General features: G+C 39.3%; 1 protein-coding gene across 3 annotated transcripts in view; it reads left to right on the forward strand.

Annotated features, from left to right (window-relative positions):
- The window catches only part of PCMTD1 (protein-L-isoaspartate (D-aspartate) O-methyltransferase domain containing 1), an 82186-nt gene that overhangs the window by 8668 nt on the left and 59913 nt on the right, over positions 1–13605 (forward strand). The window contains exon 1 of one of the 3 annotated variants that reach the window (XM_062188505.1): positions 748–767. The exons of the other annotated variants lie outside the window; for them this stretch is intronic. The gene's annotated coding sequence lies outside the window, so the exon portion shown is untranslated. Of the gene's footprint in view, positions 1–747; positions 768–13605 lie in introns of those variants that run through there. 3 annotated transcript variants of the gene reach the window in all.

Below are 13605 nucleotides of genomic sequence, written 5' to 3' on the forward strand. Positions count from 1 at the left end.
TTTTTTTTTTTTTTTTTTTAATTATAGCCACTAAGGCAAGATTTGAAGGAAGAGAAAAAAATAAGATGATCTTTCAGTTTGGAAAGCTGAAATGGATATGTAGGGGTGAAAAGTTATGACTTTGCTCACTTGTCAAAATTCATGATGGACATTCTTATGTCAAAAAATAGGTTAAAAACAGCACAACAGATTTAATCAGTTCTACATGATGTAAGAGTCTTCACAAAAGACCCAACAACCAGGTTAAATTACCTATTTTTATGCTTAGATTTGATCCAGGATGGGTGGCTATGTGTAAGTGTGATTAGACAAAAAAAAAGTATGATCTAATGTAGTAGATTGAGGGGTGAAATCTGGCAAGACTTGTTAAGATTCTTCTTGGCTTCTCAGTGTGGCATGCCTCCTGGGTATAGGTCAGGACACTTCCGGACTCTATGATCAGACAAGGTGGTCTGAATTTCTTTTGTAACTGTTACACAGAGAGGTGGAGGCAGGTTAGAGCAATGTGTCTGGGTTGCATAGCAGGCTTTAAAGGAAAGGAGTGTTAAATTCTGCGACTCACCTTGGGTAACAGTGATTCTAATTTCTGTAGCCTGCCTTGGGGAAGAAAGAACAACAGAAAGCAGGACAGGACAAGGTTGGAAAGAGACTGTGCTTCTGAGGTCCCTTCAGCTGTGCTTTAGTTCAAAGTCCTCAGCATGCCAAAGCACCACACTGGAATACTGCTTTCAGAGCCCCAGCAAATGTTTCTTGGTGTGTTTTTCTGGGTAAGTGAATGGAGGGAAGAATGAGTGCATTCGAAGATGCTTGTTAGACTCTATAGTTGGCTTTTGAATCAAGAGTGGGCATGACAGTGGTGATCAGTAGCAGTTTCTGTGACCAGTTGTCCTTTGCAAGGTTTAGCCCTGCATATGTTTCAGCAGTTCAGTACTTCAAAGTGATATTTGGTGACTCGAAACTGGTGTCTAGGACCATGGCCTACAGTACGGTATTTGCATAGGAAACCTGTTTATGAGATGAGGTCTCTGTGTGTCATCTAGAAGGAAGTGCCACTGCCTACAGTGCAACTTATTTTATGTGGTCATTAATTTTTACAATATTAAATTATTATATGTTCAAAGATAAGACTAAACAACTGAAATAAATGAAGTAAACATTTTTCAGCAGGCCTCTCCCATCTCTGTCTCCTCTTCATGGATTGTTGGGGTAATGATTTTTAGTGATTTCCTGTGAATCTTTTCAGACTTTTATGTGTAAAAGAAAACAACATATTCATGCATCTTAAGAATGTCAAAATCCTTTAGAATAACAAGTAAATGGTAAGTGGTGAAAAGTTAGGATCTTACTGAATAACAAGTGAATAAAATGCCAATGGAACATAAATCAGTAGTGAATGTTTTTTGATTGTTTCAGGCCAAGGGTGCTGTAAATTCTGATTATTGTGTAGACTATAACAGCTACTTAGTTTCTGTAGCTGATCTATCATATCCCTTCTTACAAAACATTTAAGATCTCTCACAACTTTAGTTTATTGTTTATTGAATAATGATACATTATCTTTTCTTTGTTATTTTAAATAATTTTATTCTAAACACAAGGTTTGAGTTTTTTTCTGATAGGCTGAAAATTAGTTTTTAAAGTTTGCTGTGTGTATAGTTTCTTTTTATAGTATGTGTTCTATGCTCTCTGGATGCATATGGTTTAGATTTTTTTAAACTGGTTCATTGTTTTTAGGATTGTCTTTCCATCACTTACACTTTACTAGATATTGAAGGTCATTTGTTTTCTTTTTTCACCCATATAACAGCAGTAGGAATTCATTGTAGGAAGAGTAGAAAATATGGACAGAGAAGAAACAAATTATCAGAAATGTTACCACCCAGTAGATAGTTATATCCCTTTAATAAATTCTGAGGGACCTCTCTTAAAGAAAATGCCAGGTGGAACAATCTAGCCTTCTAATTCTTGCTGCCATCTGACATGAATAGATTCAAGGTAGAAGTATAGAGAATGTGAGTGCTTGTGTTTTGTCTGACCTGGAATCTTGTGTTAAGAAGTGGAGATTCAGTAACCAAGGTTGTGATAAGGCCTCACACTTGATGTGGTTGTTGATTATGGGAGTCAGAGGTGTGCTGGAGGATGGCTCAATCAGTACACCTTTCTCACTGCTGAAGATAAATAGTGTAGAGCTTTCGTTATGATTATGTGTCATTGTATCCTTGTAGTCTCTCTTGAAAACACCAGAACTTAAATTAAGTGGAAATATTTAGAAATGCCATCGCTCATAAAACAAAAATAAAACAATCTTTGTTTTATAGTATTAGAAGTATAATTTATTCTGTCCCTGTGACTTCTTGTTGTTTTCAGTTCTCATGTTTTCATTGTAGTCTTTTGATGATGAGAGTAGATTTAAAACTTTCCAGTCAACCTTTATACTAAAATATTAAGAGCCAGTTTTGGAACACATAAGGTGGTCACTACCATTTTAGTTTGACGAAAAAGCTTAGCAGTGTATATAATGATTTAATGTGAACTGTAAATCTTATCCTAAAAACGTTACTTTAAATATTTCTGAACCATTTTCCTGCAAATATAGTGATCTGAACCTTTATTATTTATTGTTTTTATTTTATGTTTTACACTTGATCTTAGCCAAATATTTATTTCAAAGAGTTACATAGAAAGGGGGAGGGAGGGAGGGAGAGAGGGAAAGAGGGAGGGAGAGAGAGAGAGAGAGAGAGAGAGGTATCACTCCTCAATTGGCCACAATGGCCAGAGCTGCGCCGGTCTGGAGCCAGGAGCCAGGAGCTTCTTCTGGGTCTTCCACACAAGTGCAGGGGCCCAAGGACTTGGGCTATCTTCTACTGCTTTCTCAGGCCGTAGCAGAGAGCTGGATCAGAATAGGAGCAGCTGGGACTTGAACCGGCGCTCATATGGGATGCTGGCACTGCAGATAGTGGCTTTACTTGCTATGCGCTGGCCCTACCTTTATTATTTTTTTTAAGATTTATTTATTTATTTTGAAAGAGTTACAGAGAAAAAGGGAGAGAGAGAGATATCTTTGGTCCACTGGTTCACTCCCTAATGGCTACAATAGCCAGCGCTGGACCAGACTGAAGACCAGCTTCATTCAGGTCTCCTACATGAGTGGTAGGGATCCAGACATTTGGGCTATCTCCCACTGCTTTTCCCAGGTCATTAGCAGGGAGCTGGAGTGAAAGTGGAGCAGCCCAGACACAAACTGGCATCATCATGGGATATCAGTGTCGCAGGCGGCAGCTTTCACCGATATACCGGAATAGTGGTCCCTAAACCTTTATTCTTGTGTGAACAGAGAAATTGGAAATGATGATATTTAGGTACTTCTGCATTTACTTACATAAATATCTCTATGTTGTAATTATTCATGTAGTTGATTTGGCTCTAATGGAGGGAAACCACTATGGGCTTAATGTAGTTGAACACTAAGCTTTTTTTGTCATTAAAGACTTGCTCAGTTTTCACTGTCTATTTAGTAATTACTGGTTTATTGGCATCTAAATAGCATTTAATAAAATGAATGCAGTTCACAGCAAGTGTGTGTGTGTGTGTGTGTATACATACAACATGGATACAGTTCAGGAGGCATCTTTAACATAGAATACAATATAAATGATGTTCCCCATACTGCTCCAGTTTCTGTGCTTCCTGGCATTGTACAGTCAAGATAAGGCCCTGATATCTTTGGTGATTGAACATTTTCATGTAACCTTCTGTCTTGTCAGAGAGGAAGGCAAATATTGTTATTTGCACTTTTTTTGAAACATCAACTAAAAGCGTGACTTCATTTTCTTGAATCTACATTCTTTTTTGTACAATATTGGTATTGGACTTAGTGATCTGCCTGTTGAGGAACATAGGGTTTGATTTGAGAAAGACCTGAAACTCAATGCCAGTTTTGTTTCTTGAAGTTATCCTCTTCCTTGGTTTCCTATCTGTGAAAATTATATTCTTATGTGGAGTTCTGAAGAATTTTGTTGAGTTAATATGCTTAAAGTTTCCCAGAGCTCTATATGCAGTATAAATTCTCAATTAATGTTAGTTGTACTAATAATAAAGGTAATAATATTTTGTGAGTCATAGTCCACTTTTCAGATATCATGAGCTCAGTTAACTTGGCAGAGAGTGAGGGACCTAACTCAGTAGCAATAACCATTTAAATAGAGGTCAGACTTGGTCCTACCTCACCTCACTTACCTATATGATAGGTAGTGAGTGAGGAGTAAGAGGCAAAGAAGATCAAGGAATAACAAGGAAAATAATTTCAGTACAGTCAAGGACAAAGCTCTGGAACCACATCATACTGGGCATAGTTTGTAAAATAAAGTAGAAGATTTGAATCATCTGATTACACAGAAAAAGATATGAGACATTATTGTGGTGAGAGGGCAAACTAGAGTTGTAAATTTGTACTGTGTCCGCTGGCCCCATAGGTATTCTTCATATGTCATTGCTATTAATGTTCTTCATAACGACTGTTTCACCAAGAAATTGTTGAATTATACTGGATATTCTCTAAGATTGTGGAACTAATACACTAAAGGAAGACTTTTCATTAATTTACTTTTCATCTTTGGAATTTAAGAGGTGTTTTTCAGTTGTCTAATACTGATTTCCATTTACTCTAAATGGTGCTACATTAAAATAATTTACTAAATTTTGATATGTACATTTTTTCATTTGATTCTTAAAAATGAGATAAATTTACAGAAAGGTTACTGGCTGCAAGGTAAGGTTTATTGTCCAATGGTAAGGTAAAGGCTTTGAGTTCAGATTTCATAAAGTATTTGGTTCTCAGCCTTTTTCTCATTGTTAACCTCGAAGCTTATTTATAAAGGTCACTGCTTGTTTCTTTTCATGTCCTTCAAAGTGCCTTCTGTTCTGTGGAGCATTACCAAGACCAAGTTTTATTCCTACATGTTTTAATATTTTTTTGGCTAACTTATCTTCCCATTCCTTTTTTTTTTTTTTTTAAAGATTTATTTATTTATTTGAAAGTTGGAGTTACACAGAGAGAGAGAGAGAGAGAGAGAGAGAGAGGTCTTCTGTTTGTTGGTTCACTCCCCAGATGGCTGCAGCAGCCGGAGCTGCGCTGATCCGAAGCCAGGAGCCAGGAGCTTCTTCCAGGCCTCCCACGTGGGTGCAGGGGCCCAAGGAGTTGGGCCATCTTCTATTGCTTTCCCAGGCCATAGCAGAGAGCTGGATCAGAAGAAAAGCAGCTGGATGTTGAACCGGCGGCCATATGGGATGCCGGCCGCCGGCACTTCAGGCCAGGGCGTCAACCCGCTGCACCACAGCACTGGCCCCCTTCCCATTCCTTTTTAATGATACCCAAAAAGCATTTACCTGCAGGGGAGTCTTTTTTTTTTTTTTTTTTTTTAAGATTTTTATTTCATTTATTTGAAAGGCAGAGTTACAGAGAAAGGTAGAGCCAGAGAAAGAGAGGCCTTCCATCAGCTGGTTCACTCCCCAAATGACCGCAACGGTCAGAGCTGAGCTGATCCGGAGCCAGGAGCGTCTTCCAGGTCTCCCACGTGGGTGCAGGGGCCCAAGGACTTAGGTGATCCTCCACTGCTTTCCCAGGCCATAGCAGAGAGCTGGATCGAAGTGGAGCAGCCAGAACTCGAACTGGTGCCTGTATGGGATGCTGGTGCTGCAGGCTGGGGCTTTAACCCACTGCGCCACAGTGCTTGCCCTGGGAATCTTGTCTAAAATACGCTTCTTCTTAAGGCCAACATGGTATCTTATTACGTTAAAGTACTGACAGTTGTGAAACAACTACCTATGTTCTGGTGGGTGCCACAGTTGTAGATCATCTTGCCTTGCTCAATACCGAACTAGATTTTTGCGCCCACTCAGAATGAATGTGTGTGAAACTTTCCCACTACCCAAAAAGTAAGGTCAGGAATTAGGAAAGAGCTCTTGTTTAATTTCTCCCAGTGGTACATGAGAAATGCTGAAAACTGTTTTTGTGAAACTAGGCTCAAGGGTTAGAGCTGAGCATATATCTACATTTTTACAACAAGTAATTGTATGCCTTGATAAATACCATACCAAAAAGTTGATGGTTTTATTTTTTGCTATGTTTGGTTTGCTACTTAGAATTGAGTTTGTCCAGGGTCTTTTAAGGTTCTTATTTGTAGTAATGTCATTACAGAACTTCAGACCTCTTTTAAGAATATGACCGTGCATCAATTTTAATAGAAAATGATGTCAAATTCTATCAAGGAATTTTAAGAGCCTATTTCTTGTTACTGATTCCTCTAGAAATGTCTTCATTTCCTTGTCTGTGTGCTGGATGAGAAATGGGAAAGGTAGGGATGGATTTGGGCTGCAAATGTACTGCACATTTAGGATGGAACAGCATTCTACTGAAGAGTAGAAGGCAAGTAAAGTTGAAGTAGTGTGGTAGACAAATAATGACCTCTCAGTGGTCTGTGTTCTGATCCCTGGAACTGTGACTTTATATGGCAAAAGATGTAAGGTGGTTGGTGAATAAGGTTGCTAATCAGTTTACTTTAAGATAGGAAGATCATCCTGGATTATCCTGATGAGCCCAGTGTAATCACAAGGGTTCTAAAAATGGAAGAGGGAGGCATAGTGAAAAAAACCAGAGACATGTCAACATGAGAGGAACTCAGCCCCACATTGCTGTCTTTAAAGATGGAAGAAAGGACCAAGAACCACAAGAAGCAGATGGGCACTGCACACTATGTACAGGGGGAACATTTTCTTTCTTAGGGCCTCAAGAAAGAACAGCTCTGTAGACACCTTGGTCTTTGCCTACTGAGACCTGTATGAGACTTCTGACCTAAGAAGTCTAAGCTTGTGTGATTTCAAGCTATTAAGTTTGGGTACTTTGGGTACTTTTTGGAAGTGATAGAAAACTGATACAGTTAAAGTATATTGTGACCAATGATTCTTTCGGAAGATGATTTCTAAAAGAGGTTTGTTTATTTATTTGAAAGAATTACAGAGAGAAGGAGAGAAAGAGTGAGAGAGAGAAAGACATGGAGAGAGACACATTGATCTCCCATCTGCTGGTTCACTCCTCCAATGGCTGCAATGGTCAGGGCTAGGCCGGGCTGAAACCAGGAGCCTAGAACTCCATTTAGGTCTACCATGTGAGTGCAGGGACCCAAGCACGGTGGCTGTCTTCTGTTTTCACAGGTGCATTAGCAGGGAGATGTCAGTGTTGCAAGCGACAGCTTAATCTTGTGCCACAGCGCTGGCCTCTGGAGAATGATTTCTAAACAGCAGCTACTCCCTCCCCCAACAAAATACTAGAATGACATTTACAAAAAACTGGTGAGGAGCTGGCACCATGCGCCCTAGGTTAATCCTCTGCCTATGGCACCGGCATGTCATATGGGCGCTGGTTCTATTCCCGGTTGCTCCTCTTCCAGCCCAGCTTTCTGCTGTAGCTTGGGAAAGCAGTAGAGGATGGCCCAAGACCTTGGGCCCCTGCCCCCACATGGGAGACCAGGAAGAGGCTCTTGGCTCCTGGCTTCGGATTGGCGCAGCTCTGGCTGTTGCGGCCATTTGGGGGGTGAACCAACAGAAGGAAGACCTTTCTCTCTATCTAGCTCTCTCACTGTCTGTAACTCTACTTGTCAAATAAATAAATAAAATCTTAAAAACAAAAAAACCTGATGAAACGAGTACTAATGTGTTTAAATGGGAATGGCCTTGAGCCTAGCCAGATAGACTGTTCTCATTTCTGCAACATCATGGAGACACTTCGGAATTTCTGCAGCTTCTACTTCTAAAATACTAAAAGTAGTATTTTGGGCAGGTGAGTCAAAATGGTATACAAGATGCTGTTGATGCTGGGAGTAGGTATGAAGATCACTTTGCAGTGGTTACAGTAATCTAGTAAAAATTAATAAGATAGTGACTGAAAGAGGATTTCACCAAGGGGAATGAGGCTAACGGAAGAGAGCAGTAGCTGGTTTGAAAGATGAAGAAGGTTTTTGGTTTCAGACAAACTAAATTTGAAGTGATCGTGAGAACCTCTCTTCCCCATGAGATTAATCTAGAAACTTACTGAATATCCTAGAAAATTTGTGCTGAAGAGAATGATGACTATGAAACAGTGAAACAGAAGAAAGGAGAAACACATGCTTGTTCTAAATCTCTGAGACAGTATGTTGGAGGAAGGAAGAAAGTTAACAGATATTTAAATTTCTTTTCTAGCAGACAGAAGCTGAGAGATCCTTTCAGTTTGCTATAAGGAATTTTTCCAGCTAAGCTAAGGGCCTTTTCCTTGAGAAGTTACACACATTCTTAGATAGCAGTAGGAATTTAAAAGAGGATCATCTCTGCATGGTCACTGTTAGTACACAAAAATGTAATTCCCCCCTAGGCTTTCCAGCAGCACACAAACACACATAAAGAAATCACAGTAATGTTGGATAACACAGATTACTAAAATTGCTGTCCTTCACAGTATTTTTGTTCCTCTGAAACACATATGCCTTCCTACCCACTGTGCACCAAAATAAAGCACATGCTTTTGTAGAGAAAGACTATCTTTTTGCCAGTTAACACTCTTCTGAGGTGTTCATTGTGTTGCATTTCAGTACAGCAGCATAGTATGTGGTTATTTAGTGTCATTTACTATTGTTTTATTTGAAAATAGATAATTTAGTAAATATATTGAGTTGTTTGGTTTATATATTTGACTTTTTCTTCCATTTTCCTTTAACTTGCTCTAGTTCATGAATTTTTTTTTTTTTTTTTTTTTTTTTTTTTTAATGTCACAACAGACAGTAATGGTTTCTATTGCTTATCCCTGGCAACTGAAGGAATTGGTTTTGCTGTTCACTTACTCATTTATTCCTTGGAATTTCTAATTTTAGTCTGCCTGCCATACCTATGTGAAGTTTAAGGAGTTTTTCAGTAGTTTTATTTTGTCCTTTCCCAGGTGTATTAATAATTATAGAAGTTGGGGACAGCATTGTGGCACAGTGGGTTAAGCTACTGTCTGCAGTGCAGGTACCCCATATGAGCGCTGATTACAGTCCTGGCTGCTCCACTTCAAATCCAGCTCCCTGCTAATGCACCTGGTTTTTGAAGTTTATCTCCAAGATTGTACTACTCCCTTTGCATTGCAAAATTGTTCTTCTTGCTAAAAGGTGGACTCCTTTTGACTTAAGGCCAGTTCCTAATTTTGTATTTTGCTATTTCCTGCTTATATTCTTTCACACTGAAATGTAAAATGCAGAAATAGTCCAGGACCAACTTTTACTACACTTACTAAGATTAATGGTTTTTCTACAGCTTTAGGAGAGACTCTACTGTTTCTTGGCTTATTTGAATAATATAAGGGTTTTGTTTTTATTGTTTTCACTACCATAGACAAAAGAAGATATTTAACTCAGAAAATATCACTTTACTTCTTAAAGATTTGTTTTATTTATTTGAAAGTGTTACAGAAGAAGGTAGTGATAGAGAGAGGTCTTCTATTTGCTGGTTTGCTCCCTGAATGGCTGCAATGGCCGGAGCAGGGCCAATCCGAAGTCAGGAGCTTCTTTGAGGTCTCCCACATGGGTGCAGGGGCCCAAGGACTTGGGCCATCCTCCACTGCTTTCCCAGGCACATTAGCAGGGAGTTGGATCGAAAGTGGAGCAGCCGGGGCTTAAATTTGCGCCCATATGGTATGCTAGTGCTGCAGGCCGGGGCTTTAACCTGCTGTGCTACAGTGCTGGCTTCAGAAAATATCACTTTTCGTAATTTTTATTTTGTGTTGGAAAGAAAGCCAATCGAGATGCCAGAGCTGTGAATTCTGTTAATGTGATCTTGAACGAGTAGTTCCATAAATGACAGTGTACACTAGATCATTTTAGGACTTTCCTCTTTATAACTGTTTTTCTTGATGTGCTCTTTACAAATACTGAAGTGGTATTTTGGTTGGGTTTATATGCATAGGAACATATATTGATTATGTCTTTGCTTTTAAACTTTTAGAATGAGATTTCCTGTATCAGCAGTATAGTGTGGCTGCTTTGGCTTGGCTTCATTTTATTGCTATTGCCACAGTAATTCAACTACAAATAATTCAGATGCCAAAAAAAAAAAAAAAAAAACAACAACAACAAAAAAACATAAAAAAGCAAAAAGCTCTTGTAGCCTTCTGCTAGCTTAGTATATAGATCCACGGAATAATTTAGAAAATATAGTATTTATCATCTCCAAGTTGTTTTCAGGTTAGCTTTTTGAACACAATTAAAATCTCTTGAGCATATTTACCAACATTTGTGTACCTTTTTTATTTATAGTATGTATAAAACTTTTGAAAATTGTTTGCTCTTCTGTGAAATTTACGGTGTTCTAATATTGTGTGAATAATTCAGAAGAAAATATGTTGGATTTCTTTCCTCTTTCTGTGCATTTGTGTGTGATTCTTTGTGTCCACATATCTATTTACCGTTGCTATTAAGAATCAGGTCCCCCTGGCTAGCCTGAGGGCACTGAAATGGCAGCTCTTCCACCTTTATTGTGTGTTGTAGCAGCTCTACTACAGGGATCTTTGCTGCCATCTTATTTATAATATTCAAAGCATTGAAAATTATTTACCACTTTTAATACTTTGTAATTAGATGATAATATTTTGGTATCACAGATTTATTCTGTTTGTTGATTTTCTCTGATTTTTGAACTCCTAGAGTATTAACCTTGCCTTTTTCTCTTTGTTTCTTAGTATCACCAACAAAATTTTAAGTTCTTTAAGACTTTTGTCTCTTTAAATAAATGTATTCCAAAACAGGCTATGTAAATATATTGTATAGTATATAATATTTGTCTAATACATTCTTTCACTCTTCCATATCTTAACTATGGGAGAGTAAACTAACTTACTGATTAGCAAGGGTCTTGATTGCTCTGTTTTAAGGCACTTTGCTAAACTCCAGAAATAAGTAAGTGAATAACATTTAGAGCTTTACCTTAAAGAAGCCATAGTCAACTGGGTGGGAAATAGAATAAGCATCTTGTGGAGAGGGTGATACACTCAACATGTTTGAAAACATTGAAGAAAGCATGACATGGACTGAATGTGTCCTCCATAGTTTTTTATATATTTTTAAGAAGTTTATTTATTTATTTGAAAGAGTTACACAGAGGTAGAGAGAGAGAGGTCTTTCATCTGCTAGTTCACCTCCCAAATGGCCGTAATGGCTGGAGCTGGGCCTATCTGAAGTCAGAAGTCAGGAGCTTCCCCAGGTCTCCCATATGGGTGCAGGGGCCCCAACGCTTGGGCCATCTTCTGCTTCCAAAGGGTATAGCAGAGAGCTCGATTGGAAGTGGAGCAGCTAGGACTTGAATCGGCACCCATATGGGATGCCAGCACTGAAAGGCAGTGGCTTTGCCCACTATACCATAATGCCGCCCCCCATGTGTCTTCCATAATTCTTGTGTTGAAACTCTGACCTCTCAGTGTGGCTATATTAGGGGAAGGGACTTTTGAGGAAGTAATTAAGGTCAAATGAGGCTACAGACTCTGATCTCTAACTATTAGTGTCCTTATAAAAGGAGACAGCAGGGATCTCATGCTCTCATCCTTGGGTGCAAAAAGGGATTATATGAAGACATAGAAAGGTGGTAGCCATCCACAAGCCAGAAATAGAAGTCTTACCAGAAACTGAGCATTCTGGCACCTTTATTGTGGTCTTCTAGGCTCCAAAATTGTGGGAAAATAAGTTTATGATGTTGAAACCACCTGGACTGTATTTTGCTAATGGCAGTCTGAGCAGACTAAGAGTGACTCTTAAGTGTGCTAGTGATGGCCTTGGAGATCTCTAGGAAAAGGACACTCATTAGTGGCATCTTAGTGAACAAAGAGAGTGTGCTGGTGGAGACTTGATGCATATGCAAAGGTGTGGAAGTGTAAGGAAGTAAAATGTGGTCAAGGCACCTCAGTGAAGACCGTGGGAAGAGATGGCAGGAGGTGATCCTGAAAGGGCTCAGATCAGACAGCGCGCTGTTGGAAATGGAGGGAAAAAAGATGGAGCCCAGATAGGAGCAGAATTTGTGGTTTTGGAATGAGACTAAAAAAAAAAATTTTTTTTAAGATTTATTTTATCTACCTAGGCAGAGATACAGAGGAGGAGGAGAGACGGAGACCTTTCATCCTCTGGTTCACTACTCAGATGGCCTCAATTGGCTGGGCTAAGCCGAACTCCTGAGTCAGGAGCTTCATCTGGGTATCTCATGTAGGTGCAGGGGCCCAGGCCCCCGGGCTATCTTCTGCTTTCCCAGATGCATTAGCGTTAGCAGGGAGCTGGATTGGAAGTGGAGTGTCTGGGATTAGAAACCAGTGCTCAAATGGGATGTTGGTGTTGCAGGTGGCTGCTTAACCTGCTGGGTCACAGTGCTGGCTCCCAGAGTCCAAAGTTTTAAGCTCAACTCTGAATTTATTTATTTATAAAAGGGTTATACTAAAAGCCACCTTATTAGTGCCAGTCATTTAATAAATGTTGTAGTTATAAGGTGGACAAAATCAGGTGTGTTAGGTTCCAGACAAAGGTTGAACTCGTTATAGTTTGCCTGTGGCTGCAAATAAAAATGCAGCTATGTTTGTAATACTGTTGTCAAGTGGGGTTAAGTGGAGGTTATGGAAATTGAGGTATTTTGTCTCATGTCCTATTCTGTGGGAGGTGAAGTAGCACCTTTTCCTGAGTGAGGGATTCATCTTGAGAAGGTACTGGTGGTGGTAATGAATTTGTTGTGGGAATAGGAGCCAGAGGACAGTAAAGGAACTGAGTTATTGCTGGTTGTTTATGAAAATCCAGTTGAGCTTGAACATGAATCTTTACTGGCACTGATCCAAGCAGTTGATTTCTTTCTTTAGTAACACATCACAGTGTAAAACACTAAAGAGAATAGAGATTGTTGGATTGATCCAAAATTGGGAGTTAGCCACATGAGAGGCAGAATGTTAGAATGAGGGTTGAAAGTAGTAGGGAGTCAGAAAGTGGAGTGATATTCATGGGATCCATTTGGTTTGGAAAGAAAGTGACAGCAGTAGTGTCATGGCTCTTGGGTCAAACTTTGACCTACATTTGTGTAGTCTGTGGACCAAGAATAGTGTTTACATTTTTTAAATAGCTGGTAAATAATAGAAAATATTTTATGATGTGAAAATTATATTAAATTCCAGTGTTAAGATCCTTGAGTAAAATTTTAATAGAACAGGGATCAGTAGTTGTGACAGAAACTTTGGCCTACAAATCCTGCAATATTTACTATCAGGCCTTTGTTTAAAAAAAGATTTATTTATTTATTTACTTGAATGAGCTACAGAGAAAGGCAGAGGTAGAGGTAGAGGTAGAGGTAGAGGGAGAGGGAGAGAGAGAGAGAGAGAGAGATACCTTCCATCTGCTGGTTTATTCCCAAATGGCCACAATGGCAGAGATTGGGCCAGGCTGAAGCCAGGAGCTTCTTCCAGGTCTCCCACATGGGTACAGGGGCCTAAGAACTTGGGCTGTCTTCCACTGCTTTCCCAGCACATTAGCATGGAGCTAGATTGGAAGTGGAGCAGCCGGATCTTGAACTGAAACCTACATG

The sequence above is a fragment of the Lepus europaeus genome, chromosome 4 (assembly GCF_033115175.1).
Source record: "Lepus europaeus isolate LE1 chromosome 4, mLepTim1.pri, whole genome shotgun sequence".
Lineage (NCBI taxonomy): Eukaryota > Metazoa > Chordata > Mammalia > Lagomorpha > Leporidae > Lepus > Lepus europaeus.